Raw genomic sequence first — 23,855 nt, 5'->3', positions numbered from 1 at the left:
GAACACCTGGAAGAAATTCTTCCAAACTTACCTGGGGAATTTCGGTTTGAGGGCACTTGAACTTTAAGTAGAACGAAGGGAAGTTTGCCTCGAGGCTGTGCAATGTGGAGATGTGTTCCCCATGTTAACTGGTAGTGCTTGACCATCTCAGTCCTTCCCGATGCAGGGTTGCCCTGACCCACAGGGAGGTTTCTTTGATAAACTGTTCTGGGGCTTCCTGCCGTACCGTGACGCCATAGGGCGAGCCTCCGGTGATGGCCTGCAGCTGCTGTGACACAATAATGACGCTGGCCCCGGAACATGAATACGAATTAGTTCATGAGTCACGTGGTACTGAATCATTCTATGGAATGTTCTTTCAACGTCACGGATGTATATATGAGAGGAGGTAAATGGGCAGGGCTTACACCTCGGGTCAACTCTTCCATCACTCGCAACATCCCCCACCCATCTCCCATTGTCCCAAGGCACCTTCCGCTGCACCCACAGAATGTGCAACACCTGCCCATTTACCTGCTCCCTCCTGAATATCCAAGGGGTTGAACATACCTTCCAGGTGAAGCAGCACTTTACCTGCACATTTGCCACAACCTAGTCTACTACACAGTGTGGTTTCCCCAAAGTAGCATGAAGCATAAACTGGGTGACTGCTTCGCAGAACATCTCGGTTCTGCCGCAACAAAAGGCCTTGAGCCTCTGGTTGCCTGTCGCTTTAACACACCACCCTGTTCCCTGGCCAACATCTCTGTCTCAGGCATGCAACAGTGTTCCATGAAAGCTAAGCTCCAGATGGAAGACCAACGCCTCATTTTCCACTTGGAGATCCTATAGCCCTCCAGTCTTCAACATCGAGTTCAACATTGTTTCGACCCGAACCCCATGCCCTTAACCCCAACCAAACCCACACGAGGCCTTGTTATCACATCGTCTGCTGTTACACACGACTTATTGTTAGCCAGGAACAGTCTCCATTAACAGTTAGTCACCCTCCGACACAGATCGTTATTCACTCCTTTGTCCCTCCAATATTCTCCCTCAGAACTGGTGGCAAAGAGAGCAATGTGGACTGATATCCCTGAGCCAGCTGTTTGTCCCATCTCCAGGAACCGGGCTCTCTCCACTGGCGGATAATTAAACTATTTTATTGTTGCGCTGACGTGAGGAGACTGTGTAAATATAAACGTTTTCTAAATTCCCACCTTCCGTTGGTCGAACTGTGAGTTCACTCTGAACCATAACACGTGTCACAGCGCATTTGGAGGCCCACCTTAGCTCTGCTGGTTCTGCACAACAAGTAAATGAGAGTCTCTATTCTATTCTTGCCTTCTCCCTGTAAACCTCCACATTGTTACTTTGAACATGTCCACCGAATTCCCCTTTGTGTTCTTGAATCTGTCTCTTTGTCATGGTCAGACAGGGGTTTGCGGATCCGAACCACTCCCTGCGCGAAAATGTTCTTCCTCATGTCACTTACTTTTTTTCCAAATGCCTTGAAAGCTCTGCCATTTTTGGGGGGGAAAATGAAAGGATTCTCATTCCTGCACATGAGGCTGAATTGGTTTAATTTCTAACGTAAAGGACTGCGGATGCTGAGAATCCGAGACAGAAAGAGGAACTGCTGTAGTAACTCAGCAGGTTTGGCAGTACCTGTGGGAGAAAACAGAGTTCTGAAATATTGTCTCTGATTCTCTTTCCACCGATGGTGCCTGACCTGCTGAGTTGCTCCTGCAATTTCTGTTTTTGTTTTTAACTGAAAGTTCATTTCATCTTTCGGATGGAACAACTAGAGTCACCATTTGCAGATATATCAGCATTTTGAAACAGGTGAAGTGATTGGATTCAAACAAACCCAGCAATAATTCACTCTTTCTCAGCTCCACAGGCAGAGAGACCTGGGAAATGAAGCTGTCAGTGTGGTTCTGTATTGCTGGGCCGAGTGGTTAATTCGATGGACTTGAGATCCATTGCAGTTTCCCAACGCAGGTGTGAACCCTGCCGACTAAAGTTGAGAAATGTCGTCAAAAAGAAAGGCAGATTACTCCACAGTTTCTTATTTAAGATTCAAATCTGTGGAGGGGGTTAAAATATTTCACTCACATTGGGACTGGTAGGAAGCTGCAATTCACTGCCTGTCAGGGTGGAACAAACAAACACCCACAGAGCTGCTTTTGAAGAGATGAGCCAAGAGTTTGGAAATGAGACTAGAACAGTGAGGGGCTTGCATTGTGATCGAAATGAAGCAGGCACCTGTGGATTAATGTGTTTTATTTGCCAGTGAAAGATATTGATTCACAAAGTTGGGACGATGGAAGGGAAGCAGTGGTGGTGATTATCTTTGGCTGTTCCTCTTGTGAATGTTCCCATTGCTGCGCATGTCCGCGTTAACGTCAAAAATCTGCAGCATGGCGGTGTGAGGTCCGCACAGGGCCGGGGGCGCAATGGTTGGCCCATCTCACTCCAGCTACCCGTTTGAAATGCAGCTTTCAGATTCTTCACACACTCCAATTAATCTTTCTCATTGTCCTGAAGCCGGCATACGGTTTGAATTCCTGATCTGCAGGAACGAGACCCTTTTCACTGTCGCGCGTCAGCAAGTGTCCCTGGGAGCATCAGAGTCAAGTCACAGCGCTGTCAGAGGAGGGGAAGCTGAAAGAGCTGAACAGGCTGCTCACGCGCACATTTCACTTTTCCCAACTCACCGCCCCAACCACTGCGGCTCCTGAGAGTGGAAAGGGAACAAACACCAAAACCCAGTCTCAGCTTTGTAAATCTTCAGGAAATAAGAAAACGGCTCATCCCTTCGGATCTTCCATCCTGGGCAGACAGCGTTGATTTTAAATGGCTGTCCAGTCAGTGCCGATTCGTTTTGGCTGAAAAAATCTTCCTCAACTCATCCCAGCATTTCTTGCCACAGAGAACTGTGCGGCAGTGTTCATGTATATATTTCCTTGTATGGTATTTTGTAAATAACATTCGTTTGCTGGTTGTTTGTATCGGGTATTTCAGGTTCATTAGCCGCTGTTTAAGTGTGTTGGTAAATTTGTGGGCTACCATGATGCTGAGAGGGTTGAGTTGTCTGGACATCATTTCCCAGATGTCTTTAATGTAAAGTAATGTGGCAAGGGTTTCTGCAGACGTTGTGTCTGCTTGTGTAAGTGTGTTGATGTGAAATTGGCGCACTGGGTTTATTGGGGAGGCAAAAGTGTGGACTGCAGATGCTGGAAACCAGAGTTTAGATCAGAGTGGTGCTGGAAAAGTACAGCAGGTCAAACAGCTTCGAGGATCAGGAAAATCGACGCTTCGGGCAAAAGCCCTTCATCAGGAATAGAGGCAGGACGCTTCCAGGGGTGGCGAGATAAATTGGAGGGTGCTTGGCCGAAGGTAGCAAAGAGTACAATAGGTGAATGGGGGTGGGGATGGAGGTGACAGGTCAGAGAGGAGGGTGGAGCGGATAGGTGGGAAGGGAGATTGGCAGGTATTACAGGTCCTGAGGACAGCGCTGAGCTGGAAGTTTTGAACTGAGGTAAGGTGGGGGGAAGGGAAATGAGGAAACTGGTGCAGTCCAGATTGGTGTCCTGGGGTTGAATGTATCCGAGGCAGAAGTTGGGGCGTTCTTCCTCCAGGCATCGTGTGGGGAGGGAACGGCGATGGAGGAGGCCCAGGACCTGCATGTCCTCGGCAGAGTGGGAGGGGGGTTTGAAATGTTGGGTCATCGGGTAATGGGGTTGATTGGTGCGGGTGTCCTGGAGATGTTCCCTCAAGCGCTGTAACTTTACTCTGCGAGGAGTTTCCAGTCTCCCCAATGTGGAGGAGGCCGAATCGGGAGAAATGGATACAAGAAATGACATTGGTGGACGCACAGGTGAAAGCCTTCCACTTACTACGGCCCGGGTTCGATTTCTGGGCAGAAATGTAATTTTCTGTAGAGCTGACCGCGTGCGCCCAGTTCTCCCTGATAGTCTAGTGGTTAGGATTCGGGGTTCTCACGACCGCGGCCCGGGTTCGATCCCCGGTTAGGGAAACAATGTTCAAGGGGTCTATTGGCTACCCATCCTTTCTCAATGCGTTCTACTGTTGCTTATTGGTCTTCGTCGTTTCTGTCTGCTGCAGTGTGCAGTGGCTCGTTGAAATCGTGTCCTGACGCAGATTTGTTTGGATGTGCAGGGATGATTGCATCTTTCGTTAAGTCCTTGGTTCATGTGTGTTGCTTTCCTGTATACGCTGTTTTGAATTTACCATTGACTGTTCGCTCTACTGTGACATCGAAAAATGGCACTTTGTTTTTGTTCTCCTCTTTTATGAATTTTATGCCAGTAAGGATGGTGATGGTGTTGTAGGTTTCCTCTAATTTGTTTCATTTTGTGATGACAAAAGTGTCATCACTGTAGCAGACCCAAAGTTTGGGTTGGATTGTTGGAAGGGCTGTTTGTTCAAGTCTCTGCATATTTGCTTCTGCTAGGAATCCTGAGACTGGTGGTTTCATGGGTGTTTCGCTGATTTGTTTGTAGGGCTTGTTACTGAATATGAAGTGGGTGGTAAGGCACAGTTCCACGAGGTTGACAGTGTTATCTTTGCTGATGAAGTTGGTGCTCTGTTTGTGTCTTTGGTTCTTCGAGAAGTGTCTTCAGTTTTCTTCGGCCAAGTTGATGTTTATGGATGTGAACAGGGCTGTTATGTCAAAGGACAACATTAATCCATCCTCTTCTATCTTAGTGTCTTTGGTGTTCAGGAAATCTTGGATGGATTAAATGGAGTGGCGTGAATCTTCGACTTGGTGTTTTAGTCTTCAGGGGAGGCCTTTGACTAGTCTGTATATTGGTGTTCCAAGTAGTGAGACTGTGGCCTGAGGGGGGCTCCTGGTTTGAAGAGAAGGAGAACAACAACAAAGTGCCATTCCTAGATGTCACAGTAGAGCGAACAGTCAATGGGGAACTTCAAACTAGGATCTACAGGAAAACAACAGACACAAACCAAATACTTAACCACAGAAGCAATCATCCCAACAGCCACAAAAGAAGCTGCTTCAGGACATTATTTCAACGAGCCACTACACACTGCAGCACAGAGAAACTACGAAGAGCACAAGAGAAATACATACATAGTGTATTTAAGGAGAACGGGTACCCAATTAACCCATTCTGCCGATTTCTCATTGATTCTGCCAAGATGACTTTCAAAACTTCGGTTTGTCCCTACATACTTTCCTGTTTGTTTTTTGTGGGTTTTGAAAGCTTTCCCAATCCTCTGACTGAGTATTGGAGTTGGGAAGTTATGTTGTGGCTGTACAGGACATTGGTTAGACCACTTTTGGAATATTGTGTGCAATTCTGCTCTCCCTCCTATCAGAAGGATATTGTGAAATTTGAAAGGGTTCTGAAGCACCAATGGGTCCACAAAGGGGAAGAGGCCCTTCTGCTGCCCTGAGTGTGGGAAGGCCTTCAGTGATTCCTCTGCCCTGCTGACACACCAGTTGGTCCACACTGGGGAAGGCTGTTCTCTGGCCCCAAGTGCGAGATGGCCTTCAGCAGTTCTTCCCACCTGCTGAGACACCAGTGGGTCCACACTGAGAGGCCGTTCTTGTGCCCCGAGTGCAGGAGGGGCATTGCTCTTTCCTCCGACCGGCTGGCCCATTGGTGGGTCCACATGGGGAAAGATGTCGTTCAGTTGCCCTAAGTGCTGTATGGCCTTCAGCAATTCCTCAGCCCTGCTGAGGTACCAGTCCGTTCACAACAGGGAGAAGCCGTTCTCCTGCCCGAGTGTGGAAAGTGCTTTACCCGGTCCTCCACACTTCTGAAGCACCAGCTGGTCCACACGGGTGGGTGAGGGGGAGTCCATTCTGCTGCCCTGAGTGTAGTCGTTCAGTTGCCCTAAGTGCAGGAAGGCCTTCAGCAATTCCTCCGCCCTGCTGAAGTAACAGTGTGTCCACACCGGGGAGATGTCCTCCAGCTGGCCCGAGTGTGGGAAGAGGTTCATGTTTTCCTGCAACTTGCAGAAGCACCAGCGGGGGCACCAGCGCTCCCCGCAATCATTTCCCACCAGAGACGCTGCCTTTAGTCACCCCCCAGGACTGAACTTCCTGCCAGTTCTGACAGTGGGTGCAGTGGGAGAGTAGGTGGGCTATTTTTGTTTTCTGCTGGACTGGAATTGCCTCCCCTACACCCCACAACCACAACCCCATGGTAGCTCAGGGTTACCACTGCTGCCTCATGGCACCAGGAACCCAAGAATAATTCTACCCTTGGGGCTCCGTGTGCAATTTATGGAGGGTGGGAAATTGGATCTGGGTGGGTTAGTCTTCGGAAGATCAGTGCTGATATGTTGGGCTGAAGGACCTGTTTCCAACATTGTAGGAGTTCTACGATCCTATGAGCTTGGCTTTCAGTGGACACTGCTGCTCATTGAGCCAGGGATAGCACATTGCCAATGAAATGATCCAGAGAAACCTAAGACCGCCAGACCATCAGAGCAGAAGTCAGGCCAATGGGCCCTCGAGTCTACTCTGACATGCGTTAGATACAAAAGTAGTGCAGATGAGATTAGCTACTGTGCAGAAACAGGCCATTCGTCCCAACAAGTCCACACCGACCCTCCGAAGAGTAACCCATCCAGACCAATTTCCCTCTGACTAATGTACCTAACTCTATAGGCAATCAAGCATGGCCCATTCACATGACCTGCACATCTTTGGTTGATGGAAGAAAACAGGTTTACCCAGAGAAAGCCCACGCACACTGGGAGAATGTGCAAACTCCACACAGAGGGTCACCCAAGGCTGGAATCAAACCTGGGTCCCTGGCGCTGTGAGGCTGCAGTGGGAACAACTGAGCCACTACATATTGCAACCTGAAGTAGGTAAGCAGGAGGTTGAGAGAATACAGCAAGCCAGGCAGCACCAGGATGTGGAGTAGTCAGCGTTTTGGGTATTAACCCTTCTTCAGGACTGAAACGTTGACTTCTCTGTGAGAAACGATTTACGGGAATGTTGCTGGGGGTTGGAGGATTTGAGCTACAAGGAGAGGCTGAATAGGCTGGGGCTGTTTTCACTGGAGCATCGGAGGCAGAGGAGAAACCTAATAGAGGTTACAAAATCATGAGGGGCATGGACAGGGTAATAGACAAGGTCTTTTCCCTGGGATGGGGGAGTCCAGAACTCGAGGGCATAGGTTTATGGTGAGAGGCGAAATATTTTAAAGGGACAACTTCTTCATGCAGAGGTTGGTACTTATATGAAATGAGCTGCCACAGGATTTGGGTCAGGTGTTGTCAAATGGGACTAGATTCGTTTAGGATATCAGGTCAGCGTGGACAAGTTGGACCAAAGGGTCTGTTTCCATGCTGTATGTGTCTCTGACTACAGGTCCTGACGTAAGTTTAAAATAGAGTTCCAGTAGCTTTTTCAATAGTTCAATCTTGTTGTGCTCACCTCCTGAAAATTTCAAATGAATCCCTGTTTAAACATGCTGAGTTGGACAAAGTATCCCATCAAATTCAACACAAACCCAGAGTTGAAGAAGTCAGAAGTCAGAACATCAAGGGGACCAAAACTGATCACAATATTCCAGGTGCAGCTTCATCAACGTCCTGTATACCTACAACATAACTTGCCAACATCTATACTCAATTCCCGAACTGATGAAGGTTAGTGTGCCTAAACCTTTCTTCACTGCCTTGTGTACCGATGTAATCAGAGATATAGGACCTACTTTAAACTGAACCACAATCCTGCTTCTGGGAGCCCAGTGACTAATAGGGAAGGCAAAAGGGAGATTGGCCTTTAAATGGAGTATAAAAGTAGGGAGGTTATAGTGGAGGTTTTGATTGAAAGGGCAGTGAAGATTCAGACAGCTGACAGTGGATCTGAATCACATGTAGATCAGACCAGTTTCGGACAGCAGGAAACCAGATAAGTTTTTACAACAAACCACAACGGTTTCATCATTAGACTTTTAATTCCAGATTTATATTGAATTCAGATTCCACCATCTGCCGTGGCAGGTTTTGAACCCAGGTCCCCAGAACATTACCTGGGTGGATAGTCTGGTGACAATAATGTCGGCCATCGCCTCCCCTGAACACATTGGCTTATTGTGTTAAGAGGTAATAAAGAAGCAAGAGGTTTTAGCAGCTGCAAAGTTGTTGATATTACACAAGGGAACATCAGCACTCTCAGTAATGGCACACACTGAAGTCAGTGTCCTGTATCAGAGGTAAGGGCTCGGGAACAATCAGAAATAGGAACATGAAAATGCAATTCAACCCCTTGAGCCTGCTTCTCCATTCAGTAGGATTCTGGGCGATCTGACATTCCCCACATTCACTTTCCTGCCCTTTTCCTGTAACTGTTCATCCCCCGACTCTTCACGAATCTATCGATCCTAGTTTTAAATGTGACATGAAGGCTGTCAACAGAGTGACTGGGGTGGGAGGAGCGGGGGGTCAGGTCGAACTTGGGGACTAAAACAATGGCTTCACACTTCACAATATTTAACTAAGGGAATGTTTATGGTTATCCAATGCTGGAAATTGGACTGGCATTCAGATGAAATTATTGGTAAATTATGAATGATAGAGGAGTCGGGAGAGAAGTGGTGTTCAGGCACAGTTGGATATCATTCGTATCGATGCCAACACCAGAAGCTACGGTTTCACAAATCAGAACGGAAGACGCTAAAAGCAGATCCTCCCAGAGGATAGAGTGATGCTGGAGAGGGTCAGTACTGTCATTAACCCTGATCAAGGCTGTCCGCAGGTCGACGAGGGAATGTTTATCCCTATCACCGTTACAAAGGATGTCAAACATGACCTTGATAAGAACTGTTTCAGGGGTAGAAACCAGACTCGAGGGCTTTAAACACAGAATTCTGGAAAAGATGGGAATGGCTAATTCAACAATGTTACATCCAAACCAACACTTCCATTGGTGCGATAATAATAGAAGTGTTTTGGTTTTTATTTCGAAGATTCTTAGCAACACTGAGTAAGAAGCAACAAAATTAACACAAGAAATACTGCAATTGCTATAATGTGCCTGCTCCCAATAGGGAGCCATCTGGTGTTCAATTAACTGTCTACAAGGGGCAATATTAGAAAGGAATTACCCAGTTCATAGCTATAAGAGGGGAGACACAGACTGCTTGATACAAACATATAATGGGCGGGAGTAGGCCACTCGGCACTTCGAGCCTGCTGCAACATTCAATAAGATCATGGCTGATCTGAATTCAACCTCAACTCTACATTCCAACACATTCCCGACAATCTTTCATCCACTTGGTTATCAAGAACCTATCTACCTCTGCCTTAAAGATTTTGAATCCACTGCCTTTTGAAGAAGACACACAACCCTCAGGGAGAAAAGAAATCATCCTCATTTTTGTCTTCTACATTTAAAATATGACCCTGTACTTTCAGATATTAAGATAGGGACACAAGCTGCATTCAAATAATACCTGTGGTACAGTTAACTGTGTCATAGTGCTTCACATGAACATAATGAGAATTCCTTTAAAAATCACAAGACTGGAGCACAGATTAGGACAGGTGACCAAAGATTTGGTCAAAGGGGCAAGTTTAGGGCAATCTTTTAAACAGGTTCAATTTCCCAAACATCAGAGGACAAAGACGTGAACAGCAAACACAAAATAGCAAAGAATGGGAAACAACAGTGTGGTCATAATGTCACAGGATGAGTAATCCAGGGAACATGAGTTCAAATCCCACCACAGCAAGAGGTAAGATGTGAATAATTCAAATCATAAATGGGGAAAACAAAGTTAGTCTCAGTATGGTATCGATGGCACTGACGTCAATTGTCCTAAAAACCCATGTTCACCAATGTCCTTTCAGGAGGGAAACTGCCATCCTTGCATGGTCTGACTTACATGTGACTCCACACCAACAGCAATGTGGTTGACTCTTAAACTACCCTCTGAATTGGCACAAGCAAGACACCTTTCACTTAGGGATGGATAACAAACATCAACCTTGTGAAAGTGTCAAAACAGAAATTGCTGGAGAAACTCAGCCAGTCTGGCAACACTGGTGGAGAGAGAGAGAAAGAAACAGAGACAATATCCTGGCCTGAGTCCAGAACAGTTGTGAAGAAGGGTCACAGCATTTGAAATGCTAACTCTGCTTCTCTCTCCACATGTGCTGCCAGTCCTATTGAGTTTCTCCAGCATCTGACGCATTTTTGTGTTTCAGATCTCCAGCATCTGCAGTTCTTCATTACACTGACTTAGGGAAGCTCAAATCCAATAAAAGGGTAGAGCAGAAGGGCTGGAATTACGCAGCAAGTCTGGCACCAGGTATGGAGATGAACACAGTTAGGACTTCGGGTCATTGAATGATCTGACATCAGGGACAAACTTTTGGGGAAGCTGCAAGAGTAAAAGGCACTGGAGTAACTTCAACATCTGGGAGAACTCTCTCAGCCTTGGGGGTCAGGCTGACTCAGCATTCTGGTCCTGCTCATTACCTGTTAACTTCTCCATTTGTTGTTCTTGTTATATTTCTACATGGTTACACATTCCTATGTTTTAAAATGATATTCCAGCAGACAGGAATTTTCCATGTAAGTAATCATACATTAGAGAGTTTGGAACGTGAATGTAACTTTTAAACAGAAAGTATTTATTCATGCATGGGGTGTGGGCATCGCTGGCAATACCAGCATTTATACCCATCCTTAACCACCCTGTGGTTGGTTGGAAAAGTGCATGAAGGTGTCTGAGATTGTCTTGATCAGCACAGCAATCTCAAAGATGGGCGTGCTCAGGTTGAAGTACCCTCCACTCCCACAGCCAAGTCTGCATTCACTTCAATTCTCGATGCCATCTCAACTTCCCAGGACAAGGACAGCATGGGATGACAATCAGAATAAAGCTTCCTCTACTCTTCAATTGCAAGTGAAGCTACCTTAACACTGTCCCCAACAAACACTGCCAAGACAGGGACTGCATTGGGTTAGATACAGAGTAAAACTTCCTCTACACTCCCCCATTCATACAGTCCCAGGAGAAGGACAGCAAAGGGTTAAATACACAGGAGAGCTTCTTCCATTCTGACTGACACTTCGTCCGTTCTATACCAATCCTCAAGGAAAATTTAGAACTGAGACGATTATCTGGTACTGAATTCTCACATCCTAATGGGAATGACAGCAACAGAAAATCATGTCGTGACATACAGATAAAACACACACAATGTACAACAAAACTAGACTGTTATTGGGATCAAAGACATTTAAATGACAGGAGACATAGTCCCTGCAATGATCCGAATGTGAGCTGAATAAATTTCGCACTTGAACAATATTCTCTGGGAATGCAACGTCCACCTCACTGCTGTCTATTCAGATCCTCTGCTCTCGTTCAGGGCTGAGTTGCGGCTGACCACATTGTGGCGTGGGGGTCAAGAGGTTGGACAGTTAAGGTCAACTTGGATTGAGGGCATCCTTTGTCATGGCAGTGAGGTCGAGGGTCGCTCATTTACTCAACTTATAATCGGGGACAAGGGGATGTCAGGCTGGGCTTGTATCAGTTTGAATTTAGAAGAAACAGATGATCCGATGGAGCTGTATAACATCTGGAGAGGACTTAATGTAAATGTAATGTCAACTCAATTCTAGCCAGAGACTAGTCTCTCATTTAAGATAGGAAAGTTTTGTTTTTCTCACAAGTGTTCTCGAGTCTTTGAAATTCACTTCTTTAGAGAGCAGCATGTGGTGGTGGCACGGTGGTTAGCACTGCTGCCTCACGGCATCAGTGACCTGGGTTTGATCTCACCCTCGGGCCGACTGTCTGTGTAGAGTTTGCACATTCTCCCCTTGTATCTGCGTTGGCTTCCAGGGGTGCTCTGGCCTCCTCCCACAGTCCAAAGGACGTGCAGTTGAGGGTAGTTTGACCATGGGAGATGCAGGGTTACAGGGATAGGGTAACGAACTGGGTCTGGGTCAGTCAAAGTTGACTCGATGGGCTGAATGGCCTACTTGCACGCAATTGGCCTATATCAATCAATAGTATGCACTTGCTTTATGGTTACCGACATCAAATTAAATGAGTGGTTTTGGTTATTTCATCTCTTATTATCGTATCCAACCAACTACAGCATCTTGAAACTTGCTTAATTACAGTATCCAATATCTGCAGAGTACTTTTTCTTTTTGTCACGACCATTATCTTGAACTCTGACGTGTGACCTCCTCATTGCTGTCAAAGTTCTTTATTCGTCTCTACATTGTCATGTTTTTACTTTGTCGAATGTCTTCCTGCCTTTTGCAGTTAAGACCCTATATTCTGCCCTCGTCAACATTTTCCCTTACAATTCTCTACTAAGGATTTCATGAAAAGCCTCAGAGTGTGGTGATACTGCGGAACTCACTACCATAGTGAATAGTTGGGGTGGAAAACACGACAACTAAGGGTAAGCAACCCAATACAAATGAATGTCACTGCCACGAGATTCACAACACAGTGAAATTAAATCATGCAATGTCCCTCAATTTCTCAACTGTCCCGAAACAGACTTGACGAAGAACAGATTTTGCACATCAACATTATAATTTAAACAAAAACCAACAATTATAAATATGGCAAATTTTCTAGGCCAAAGTTAAACAAGATAATCTCATTAATAGCAATTATTTAAACCCTTTGATCAAGTCCCCCGCCATCTCAGAGACAGAGACTTAAGTGGCAAATTAAGAAAGAATGTTTTTTTAAACTTACCAATTCAAGCAAACAGTTTCCAACAATGGATTGCCAATCCTTTGTGCAATCTTTGGACTATGACTGTTTCACAGACACGTAACTGTAAATCTAATTTCAAAGTCACTGATGAATGTGACTACACACACCAGTATTCAGCAATTTCTTACAGGCTGGGACTCATTCCCAGAAAGAGCAAACAGTTCTTTAACTGGACAGGAGAATCTAGAGTGAACAGCTCCTGGTCTCAACGGGGAACAGTGCCCAATGGAAGCAAAGTTGCAGGGGTGGGGGAGCACGACGGCATAAAACAAAAAAGAAACGACCGCTCTCCCATTATAAGCACTGTCAGAATGTGCAGGGGTTCAGTCCTCTCAGTGACCCAGAGCAGCTTCACCAGCAGAATCAGATTGTTGGGTGCACTGGTGTGCCCGCTGGCGCTTCTGCAAGGTGCAGAATGATGAGAACCTTCACTTCCACTCGGGGCAGGTGAACGGCCTCTCCCCGATATGGCTCCACCTGTGCCTCAGCAGGTGGGAGGAATTGCTGAAGGCCTTCCCGCACTCTGGGCAGGGGAAGGGCCTCTCCCCCGTATGGACTCGAAGGTGGGATGCCTGGGTAAAACCGTTCCCACACTTGAGGCAGGAGAACGGGCTCTCCCCGGTGTGGACCCGCTGTTGACTCAGCAGGGCAGAGGTATCGTTGAAGGCCTACCCGTACTTGGAGCAGCTGAAGGGCTTCTCTAATATGTGGACCCGGAGGTGGGTCTGTAGGACGGAGGAATAGCTGAAGGCCTCAGCATGGACTAGTTGGATGAAGGGTCTGTTCAGTGCTGTCTGACTCTGTGACTGACCTGTACTGGTCTTAAAACCATTTTCTTACCTCCCCCCATAACCATCCACTTCTTTGTTGTTCAAAACCCAGATGAACTTCGCCTTGAATATGTTCAATGACCCCACTTCTGAACTCAATTCCTCTTCGTAATATACCACTTGCCTCGCTCATTGACTGCTGCATCTGCCCGACAACTGGCATTGACTGGTGTGGAGGGACTCTGAGACCCCTTAGGACATCCATACATCATTCCTGATGAAGGGCTTGTGCCCGAAACGTTCACTGTCCTGTTCCTCAGATGCTGCCTGACTTGTTGTGCTTTTCCAGTGCCACATTTTTCGACTTTCACCTCTAGTCCTCACTTTATCCACATTCCAATATATCATCATTTAAACGATGCACTGCTTTTTTTTTAAATAGCAAAGTTTATAACTTCACATTGCGGCACTGCACTTGCCATGTGTTTGCCAATTGAGACACAGACCTGGACCAACTTCGGGAAGAGGTAAAAGACTGAGTTCTGAACAAAAACCGTAGCACACTCAAAACGTCAGCTCTGTTTACCTTTCCACAGATGCTGCTCGACCCGTTGGCTTTCTGCAGTATTCGCTGTGTTTGTTCGACACAAATGCTGCTTTCCATTAAAGAACTTCAATCCCTGTCCTTTGGTATCTCACCCTAGTCAGTGGCAATAGGTTCTTCTGATCTTTAATCTGCCCATTCACACCACGTCTTCTCCCATCATTGCCAACAGCCCCTGGAAATCTCCAGTTAACCTTCTTTGCTCCAAAATGGAAATTGCTCATCCCTGGACATGATGCAAATGTTACAATGGGGAAGAGGTTTTGGCAAAATATCGTCAGTTAGCAGGTGGAAAAATGTTCAGGAAGTAAAGCATAAATCCCAGTCTCCAGCTTTGTGAATCTTTCGAAACTCTTTGGGAAGTGGAATTAGAGGAGAATGAAGGATAAACTGTCCGACTGAGCAGAGACAGTCCAGACACCGTCCCCTTGTTTAAGAGGCTAATTGACTCTGATATTCTCCGGACATGAACTGACCCGAGACATTGAAAGAATTCTCTGCACATCAGGAATTCAAACCCATTCTCGGCTCGGGGCCAATGAGAAAATTCGGGAAGAGGCAAAACACTGAAAGGCTCGGAGGGCAATGGCCCCGGTGTAGGAGAGCTCGTTCCTCGTGACATGGATGTGCCTGCAGATGGTGGGATCAGACTGTCCCCATGTCTCCATAATGAATATCCAAGGCTTTATTATGGAAAAGTAAAGCTGATAGAAAACAATGGTGATTTTGGGCGGGGCAGGTTGAATTATGAATTGATTAGTAGATTCCTCAAAGACACTGTGCAGGTGCTTTTCAGGTCTGTCTCTGTGGCTCAATTGGTCACTGCGTTCAGCTGTTAACCGAAAGGTTGTTGCCTCAAGGCCACCCAGGGACGGAGTGTTTCTTGTTCTCACTCCTACTGCTTTCTTGCCTGCGAAAGTGCACGTATTTAATGGTTTTAGGAAAATAATTCCCAAACGGAAATCTATCCCACTGAGGCAGCACAAAGGGGTTTCTGAATTGTTTGAATTTCTAACGAAAGGACTGCGGATGCTGAGAATCCGAGACAGAAAGCGAAACTGCTGGAGAAACTCAGCAGGTTTGGCTGGACCTGGATGAGGAAAAAAACGAGTTCTGAAATGTTGTCTCTGATTCTCTTTCCACAGATGCTGCCTGACCTGCTGAGTTCCTCCTGCAATTTCTGTTTTTGTTTTTAACTGAGCGTCCATTTCACCTTTCGGGATGGAACACGTAGACTCGCCATTTGCAGATATTTAACCCTTTCGAAACCTGTGAAGTGATTGGATTCAAACAAACTCTGCAATGATTCACATTTTCTCAGCTCCACAGGCAGAGAGACCTGGGAAATGAAGCTGTCATTGTGGTTCTGTATTGGTGGGCCGAGTGGTGAATGCGATGGAGATGAAATCCATTGCGGTTTCCCCACGCAGGTGTGAACCCTGCCGACTACAGTTGAGAAATGTCGTCAGAAAGAAAGGGAGATTGCTCCACGGTTTTTTTAAAGAAGCAAATCAGTGGAGTGTTTGAAGTATTTCAATCACATTGGGCTGGTCGGGAATCTGTAGCCCACTGCCTGTCCAGCGTGTAACAAGCAGATACCCACAGAGCTGCTTTTGAGGCGATGAGCCAAGAGTTTGGAAGTGAGACTAGAATAGTGAGGGGCGTGAAGTCGTGATCGAAGTTAAGCAGGCACCTGAGGACAAAGGTGTTTTATTTGCCTGTGAAAGATACTGCTTCACAAAGTTGGGACTATGGAAGGGAAGCAGTGACGGTGATTATCTTTGGCTGTTCACCTTGTGAATGTTCCCAATGCTGCGCATGTCCGTGTTAACGTCAGAACTCTGCAGCATGGCGACGTCAGATCCGCACAGTGACAGAGTCAATGGATGACGCATTTGACTCCACCTACCTGTTTGAAATGCAGCTCACAGCTTCTTCACACACCCCAATTAATCTTCCTCATTGTCCTGAAGCCGGCATACGGTTTGAATTCCTGATCTGCAGGAACGTGACTCTTTTTACTCTCTCGCGTCAGTAAATGTACCTGAGAACATCAGAGTCAAGTCACAGCGCTGTCAGAGGAGAGGAAGCTTAAATAGCCACACACGCTGCTCACGGGCACATTTCATTGTCCCCAACTCACTGCCCCAACCACTGCGGCTCTTGGGAGTGGAAAGGGAACAAACACCAAAACCCAGTCTCAGCTTTGTAAATCTTCAGGAAATAAGAAAACTGTTCATCCCTTCGGGTCTTCCATCCTGGGCTGACAGCATTGACTTTGAATGGCTGTCCGTCAGTGCCGATTCGTTTTGGCTAAAACTAATCTTCCTTATCTCATCCCAGCATTTCTTACCACAGAGAACTGTGCGGCAGAGTTCATGTATATATTTCCTTGTATGTTATTTTGTAAATAACATTTGTTTGCTGGTTGTTTGTATCGGGTATTTCAGGTTTATTAGCCGCTGTTTAAGTGTGTTGGTAAGTTTGTGGGCGACCATGATACTGAGAGGGTTGAGTTGTCTGGACATCATTTCCCAGATGTCTTTAATGTAAAGTAATGTGCGAGGGTTTTGTAGACGTTGTGTCTGAAAGTGTCAGTCTGTTGATGTGAAATTGGCACACTGGGTTTATTGGGTAGGCAAAAGTGAGGACTGCAGTTGCTGGAAGCCAGAGTTTAGATCAGAGTGGTGAGGGAAAAGCACAGCAGGTCAGACAGCTTCCGAGGAGCAGGAAAATCGACGTTTCGGGCAAAAGCCCTTCATCAGGAATAGAGGCAGGACGTTTCCAGGGGTGGCGAGATAAATTGGGGGGTGCTGGGACGAAGGTAGCAAAGAGTACAATAGGTGAACGGGGGTGAGGATGGAGGTGACAGGTCAGAGAGGAGGGTGGAGCGGATAGGTGGGAAGGGAGATTGGCAGGTAGGACAGGTCCTGAGGACAGCGCTCAGCTGGAAGGTTGGAACTGAGGTAAGGTGGGGGGAAGGGAAATGAGGAAACTGGTACAGTCCACATTGATGTCCTGGGGTTGAATGTATCCGAGGCAGAAGTTGGGGCGTTCTTCCCCCAGACATCGGGTGGTGAGGGAGCGGCGATGGAGGCGGCCCAGGTCCTGCAAGTCCCTGGCAGATGGGAGGGGAGGTTGAAATCTTCAGCCACAGGGCGATGGGGTTGATTGTTGCGGGTGTCCTGGAGATGTTCCCTCAAACGCTGTGACTTAACACTGCGACGGGGCTCCAGTCTCCCCAATGTAGAGGAGACCGCATTGGGAGCAATGGATACAAGAAATGACTTTGGTGGAGAACTTAGAACGACCGTGACCCCCGTTCGATTTCTGGGCAGGGAAGCAATTTTCAGTAGAGCTGTCAAGGCTCTCGCATGTTTCCCTGGTGGTCTAGTGGTTAGGATTCAGCGCTTTCACCGCTGCGACCCGGGTTCGATCGACGGTCAGAGAAGCAAATTTCAGTCTATTTTTTGGCTACCTATTTTCCTTAAATGCGCTGTACAGTTTCTTATTGGTCTTTGTTGGCACTGGGTGCTACAGTGTGTAGTGGTTCGTTGAAATAGTGCTCTTGTTCAGGTTTTTTTGTAGATGTAGGGATGATTACTTCTGTAGCTAAGTACTTGGTTCGCGTGTGGTGTTTTCCTGTCGAGGCTGTTTTGAATTTATCATTGACTGTTGGCTCTACTGTGACATCGAGAAATGGCACTTTCTTGTTGTTCTCCTCTTTTGTGAATTTTATGCCAGTAAGGAGATTGTTGATGGTGTTGTAGGTTTCCTCTAATTTGTTTCATTTTTTGATGACAGAAGTGTTTCATGGGCATTTCGTTGATTTGTTTGTAGGGCTTGTTACTGAATATAAAGTGTGTGGTAAGGCACAGTTCCACGAGGTTGACAGTGTTATCTTTGCTGCTGAAGTTGGTTCTGTGTTTTTGTCTTTAGTTGTTCGAGTAGTGTCTTCAGTTTTCTTTGGTCACGTTGATGTTAATGGATGTGGACATGTCTGTTATGTCAAAGGACAACATTATTCCATCCTCTTCTATCTTCGTGTCTTTGGTGTTCAGGAATACTTGGATGGAGTAAATAGAGTAGCATGAATCTTCGACTTGGTGTTTTAGTCCTCAGTGTAGGCCTTTGACTAGTCTGTATATTGGTGTTCCAAGTAGTGAGACTATGGCCTGAGGGGGGCCCCTAGTTTAAAAAAGAGGAGAACAACAATAAACTGCCATTCTTAGATGTCACAGTAGAGCGAACAGTCAATGGGGAACTTCAAACTAGCATCATCAGAAAAACAACACACACAAACCAAATACTTAACCACAGAAGCAATCATCCCAACACCCACAAAAGAAGCTGCATCAGGACATTATTTCAATGAGCCACTACACACTGCAGCACAGAGAAACTACGAAGAGCACAAGAGAAATAAGTGTGTAGTGTATTTAACGAGAACAGGTCCCCAATAAACCCAGGCCGCCGATTTCTCATTGATGCTTCCAAGCTCACTCTCAAAAGTTTGGTTTGAACCTCCATTCATTCCTCTTTGTTTTTTGTGGGTTTTGAAAGATTTCCCAATCCTCTGACTGAGTATTGGAGTTGGGAAGTTATGTTGTGGCTGTACAGGACATTGGTTAGACCACTTTTAGAATATTGTGTGCAATTCTGGTCTCCCTCCTATCAGAAGGATATTGTGAAATTTGAAAGGGTTCTGAAGCACCAATGGGTCCACAGAGGGGAAGAGGCCCTTCTGCTGCCCTGAGTGTGGGAAGGCCTTCAGTGATTCCTCTGCCCTGCTGACGCACCAGTTGGTCCACACTGGGGAAGGCTGTTCTCCGACCCCAAGTGCGAGATGGCCTTCAGCAGGTCTTCCCACCTGCTGAGACACCAGTGGGTCAACACTGAGAGGCCGTTCTTCTGCCCCAACTGCAGGAAGGGCTTTGCTCTTTCCTCCGACCTACTGGCCCACTGGTGTGTCCGCATGGGGGAGAGGTCGTTCAGTTGCCCTATGTGCAGGAAGGCCTTCAGCAATTCTGATGCCCTGCTGAGGCACCAGTCCATCCACACGGGGGAGGAGCCGTTCTCCTGCCCCGAATGTGGGAAGGTCTTTACCTGCTCCTTCACACTGCTGAATCACAAGCTGGACCACACGGGGGTGTTGGGGGCGGGAGGGGCAGTGGCGGAGGGGGAAGGCCATTCTGCTCCCCTAAGTGCAGGAAGGCCTACAGCAATTCCGCCGCCCTACTGAAACACCAATGTGCTCACACCGGGGAGATGCCCTCCAGCTGGCCCGAGTGTGGGAAGAGGTTCATGTTTTCCGACAACTTGCGGAAGCACCAGCGGGAGCACCAGCGCTCCCAGCAATCAGATCCTACCATTGATGCTGCCTTCGGTCACCTCCCAGGACTGAACCTCCTGCCAGTTCTGACAGTGGGAGAGTAGGTGGGCTGTTTTTGTTTTCTGCTGGACTGCAATTGCCTCGCCTACATCCCACAATCACAACTCCATGGTGGCTCAGGGTTAGCACTGCTGCCTCATGGCACCAGGAACCCAGGAATAATTCCACCCTTGGGGCTCTGTGTGCGATTTGTGGAGGGTAGGAAAATTGATCTGAGTGGGTTAGTCTTCGGAAGATCAGTGCAGGTGTGTTCAGCTGAAGGACCTGTTTCCACATTGTGGGAGTTCTATGAATCTATGAGCTTTGCCTTCAGTGGACACTGCTGCTCATTGAGCCCGGGACTGCACATTGCCAATGAAATGATCCAGAGAAACCTAAGACCGCAAGACCATTGGAGCAGAAGTTCGGCCTACTCTGCCATTCGTTAGTAACAAAAGTATTAGATGAGATTAGCTACACTGCAGAAACAGGCCATTCGTCCCAACAAGTCCACACCAACCCCCCGAAGAGTAACCCATCCAGACCCATTTCCCTCTAACTAATGTACCTAACTCTCTGGGCAATTAAGCATGACCAATCCACATGACCTGCACATCTTTGGATTTTAGAAGAAAACAGGACCACCCAGAGAAAACCCACGCAGACAATGGGAGAAAGTGCAAATTCCTCACAGACAGCCACCCAAGGCGTGAATTAAACCTGGGTCCCTGGCACTGTGAGGCTGCAGTGGTAACAACTGAGCCACTACATATTGCAACCCGAAGTTGGTAAGTAGGAGGTTGGGAGAATACAGCAAGACAGGCAGCACCAGGATGTGGAGTAGTCAGCGTTTTGGGTATTAAGCCTTCTTCAGGACTGAAACGTTGACTTCTCCATGAGAAACGATTTACAGGAATGTGGCTGGGGGTTGGAGGGTTTGAGCTACAGGGAGCATCGGAGCATCGGAGGCAGAGAAGTGACCTCATAGCGGTTATACAATCATGAGGGGCATGGACAGTATTGTTGACAATGTCCTTTCTTTGGGGTGGGGGAGTCCAGAACTCGAGGGCATAAGTTTAGGGTAAGAGTCGAAACATATTAAAGGGACAACTTCTTCATTCAGAGGGTGGTTCACATATGAAATGTGCTGCCAGAGTATATGGATCAGGTGCTGTCAAATGGGAGTAGATTAATTTAGGATATCAGGTCAGCATGGACAAGTTGGAACAAAGGGTCTGTTTCCATGCTGTACGTGTCTCTGACTACTGGTCCTGATGTAAGTTTAAAATAGTGTCCAAGTGACTTTGAATAGTTCAATCTTGTTGAGCTCACCTCCTGAAAAGTTTCAGATGAATCCCTCTGAGAGATACTGTTTAAAGATTCTGAGTTGGACAAAGTATCCCATCAAGTTCAACACAAACCCAGAGTTGAAGAAGTCAGAAGTCAGAACACCAGAGGAACCAAAACTGATCACAATATTCCAGGTGCAGCCTCATCAACGTCCTGTATAACTACAACATAACTTGCCAACATCTATACTCAATTCCCTATCTGCTGAAGGCCAGTGTGCTGAAACCTTTCTTCACTGCCTTGTGTACCGATGTAATCAGAGATATAGGACCTACTTTAAACTGATCCACGATCCAGCTGCTGGGAGCACAGAAGTAGAGTAGTGCTGCGTGAGTGTGCTGGGTAGATAACCCAGAGGTCGATGGGTAAAAACCATGTGATGCTATTGCTCAATGTCTCTGTAAGCTGCTTTCATATACAAAGGTTCTCTGTTCTGCATCTTGCCTTTGCATCTGCTTCCCAAAGCTTCTTCAGTGGAGGCGTGGCTGCTGGAGCCCAGGAGTTCAATAACCCCCCCGGCGCTGGAGGAAGGTCCAAGCTCCAAGAAGCGGGTGGTAAGGCTGGAAGCTGGATTTGCTCAAGGCTTGTATTTTTAACTCATTTAAATTGTACCTACTGTATGGGGCTATGGTTTACATTAAATCCGGAGGATCATATCAGAGTGTTTATATTTAGCAGTGGCAGTTGGTAAAATGCATACTCTGGAGGAGCACTTTCGATGATACTGCATTTCTTGCCTTCTGCCCTTCCCCCATTTCTTATCTCCCATCTTGATTTTATATTTTTTTGGTCAAACTTAATTTCAGATTAATCAGACTTGCGATTCACTGTGTGCTATTAATTTGTTTGTTCGAATATTGTAAGTCAAAATTAATGCTGTAATTTAATTTCTGATGTCAGAGTTTGACATTGAATGTGCAGGTGTGAATACCAGGAAGTTGTGAAAAGAAATCAAGATCTTGTCGTTTTTAACAAAAAGAGCAGTTCACTGATATTCATGGCATCGTCTCATTTGGGAGTGATGATTCAAATCTGACCAACAAACCGTTTCATGCAGTCATCCAATTGAATAAAAATTTTCTTTAATTTAATTAAAGAAAATAATTCTGGCAGGCTAAGATTTATGCAATCTATTTATAAGATTATGTCCATTGCTCGCAATATGGTCTCATCAAAATTGGGGAAACTGGACGCCAACTCACCGAATATTTCAGGAAACAACTCTTGGACTCTAAATCTAAACGACACACCGCCCTGTGGCGGAACACTTTAACTCCCCCTCCCATTCCACCAAGGACATGCAAGTCCTGGGCTTCCTCCACTGCCAAACACTTGCTTACCCGACACTTGTGGGAAAAAACACCTCAACTTCTGCTTTAGGACCCTCCAACCACATGGTATCATTGCAGATTTCATCAGATTTCCTTATTTCCTCTCCCCCACCTTGTCCCAGATCCAACCTTCCAATTCGACACCAACCTCTTGACCTGTCATACCTGTCCATCTTGCTTCTCACCTATTTACTCCACCCTCATCTCTGACCTATCACCATCAATCCCCACCTCCATCTACCTGTTGTACTCCCAGCTGCCTTCCCTCCAGCCCCACTTCCTTCCCATTTATCTCTCAGCCCCCTTGGGCCACCCTTTATTCCTGATGAAGAGCTTATGCTCTAAACCAAGACTGTGATGAAGCGACATCCTCAACAAATAGGAAATAGCTCCCAAGTCAGATTTCATCCCCTCTTCTGTTTCCCAGTTCTTTCAGAAATAAGGAATGTCTTTTTCTTCCACTAGAAAGTGGTCTTCCACTTTGCGCTGTCTGAAGTGTTATCCCTCACCACTTCTTCAGACACCTTTTAAGAATCCTTTCAACCTGTTTTTCTAACAATTGTGGGGGTGACCAAAAGCAAACATTTCACTCCTCCTCAATGCCCCATTTCTCCTCCTAAGGGCCATTTTGTCATGTTGTCTATGTTACAAACAGCCGAGTGCACTTGGTTTCTGAATTAAAATTTGGCCATTGAAGTGAACAGGATTAATATTTATCGATGGCTAGCTGTGTTTGCACTAACTGTAATTATCCACCAATACGATGTCTTTTGTTCCACCAAAACTGGAAACAATGATCTGTGTTTGTATTGCAGTCGGATGCAGAAAATCGTCCCAGCGATCTTCACGTTATTATAGTTTACTGAGGCCATAACAGCATTGCGAGGCAGTTTGATGTGACTAAAACCTGGATGGCAATCTCTACATTATGATGTAAAAATATCAGTATCATGTTTTTCACACTCCGCGGTCACCTCCTGAACCAACCGGCTGTGTTAAAACCCCGTGATGAACAGTCTGTGTTTAACTTCTCACATTGCGGGGAGCTGAGCATTTATCCAAACAATGGGCACACCACCTCCCTGACACAGTGTTCACAGATCAAACTGACAGCAAAGATTCACGTGTGATCGAAAGTTTCCGCAAAGAAGGTTTGACATGACTGAGAAACGGAAAGAACGTACTCCTTTGAAATGTAAGAAGTTGATTATAGTGAGCCTGACGTGATTTGAACACGCAAACTTCTGATCTGGAGTCAGACGCGCTACCGTTGCGCCACAAGCTCACGGATAGTTGCTAGCCTCTATTCATGCTTAAGGGAAGTAATCGCACTACAATGATTTTATGTTCAAATCTGTTCTGTTTCTCCCCTTCTCTTCCAAGGGTTGGGCTTGTCTTTCGATTTGCAGAAGTTGAGATGCTCTGGATGCTGTGATCCAGGGCAAACACAGGCTGGAGGACCTTCAGCTCAGAAAGATGCAGCTGGAAGACGGGCTGCAGACACGATGGGGGAAAAGGGGAAAGTTAACTGGACACTCTATTCTGGGAGATGGTCATTTCTCTACAGACAAAGCCTTCTGACTGGGTCAGTGGACAGGGTCAGGAGTGTGTCAGCACAGGTCAGACAGATAAAGGGGATCTGAGGGAGGTCTGCACGAGCGAGGAGCTAACTGCCTACGT

The 23,855-nt window shown here is 46.5% G+C and overlaps 2 non-coding genes across 2 annotated transcripts; one reads left to right on the top strand and one right to left on the bottom strand.

The window, feature by feature from the left end:
- Nucleotides 1-3,949: 3,949 nt before the first annotated feature.
- Nucleotides 3,950-4,021, top strand: trnae-cuc (transfer RNA glutamic acid (anticodon CUC)). The gene has a single exon. It is a non-coding gene; the product is annotated as a tRNA-Glu (tRNA).
- A 19,367-nt stretch (nucleotides 4,022-23,388) lies between these two features.
- trnaw-cca (transfer RNA tryptophan (anticodon CCA)) lies at nucleotides 23,389-23,460 on the bottom strand. Its single transcript has one exon. It is a non-coding gene; the product is annotated as a tRNA-Trp (tRNA).
- Nucleotides 23,461-23,855: the final 395 nt, after the last annotated feature.

Source organism: Chiloscyllium punctatum, chromosome 36 (assembly GCF_047496795.1).
Source record: "Chiloscyllium punctatum isolate Juve2018m chromosome 36, sChiPun1.3, whole genome shotgun sequence".
Classification (NCBI taxonomy): Eukaryota; Metazoa; Chordata; class Chondrichthyes; order Orectolobiformes; family Hemiscylliidae; genus Chiloscyllium; species Chiloscyllium punctatum.
This window is presented reverse-complemented; position numbering and strand designations above follow the sequence as displayed.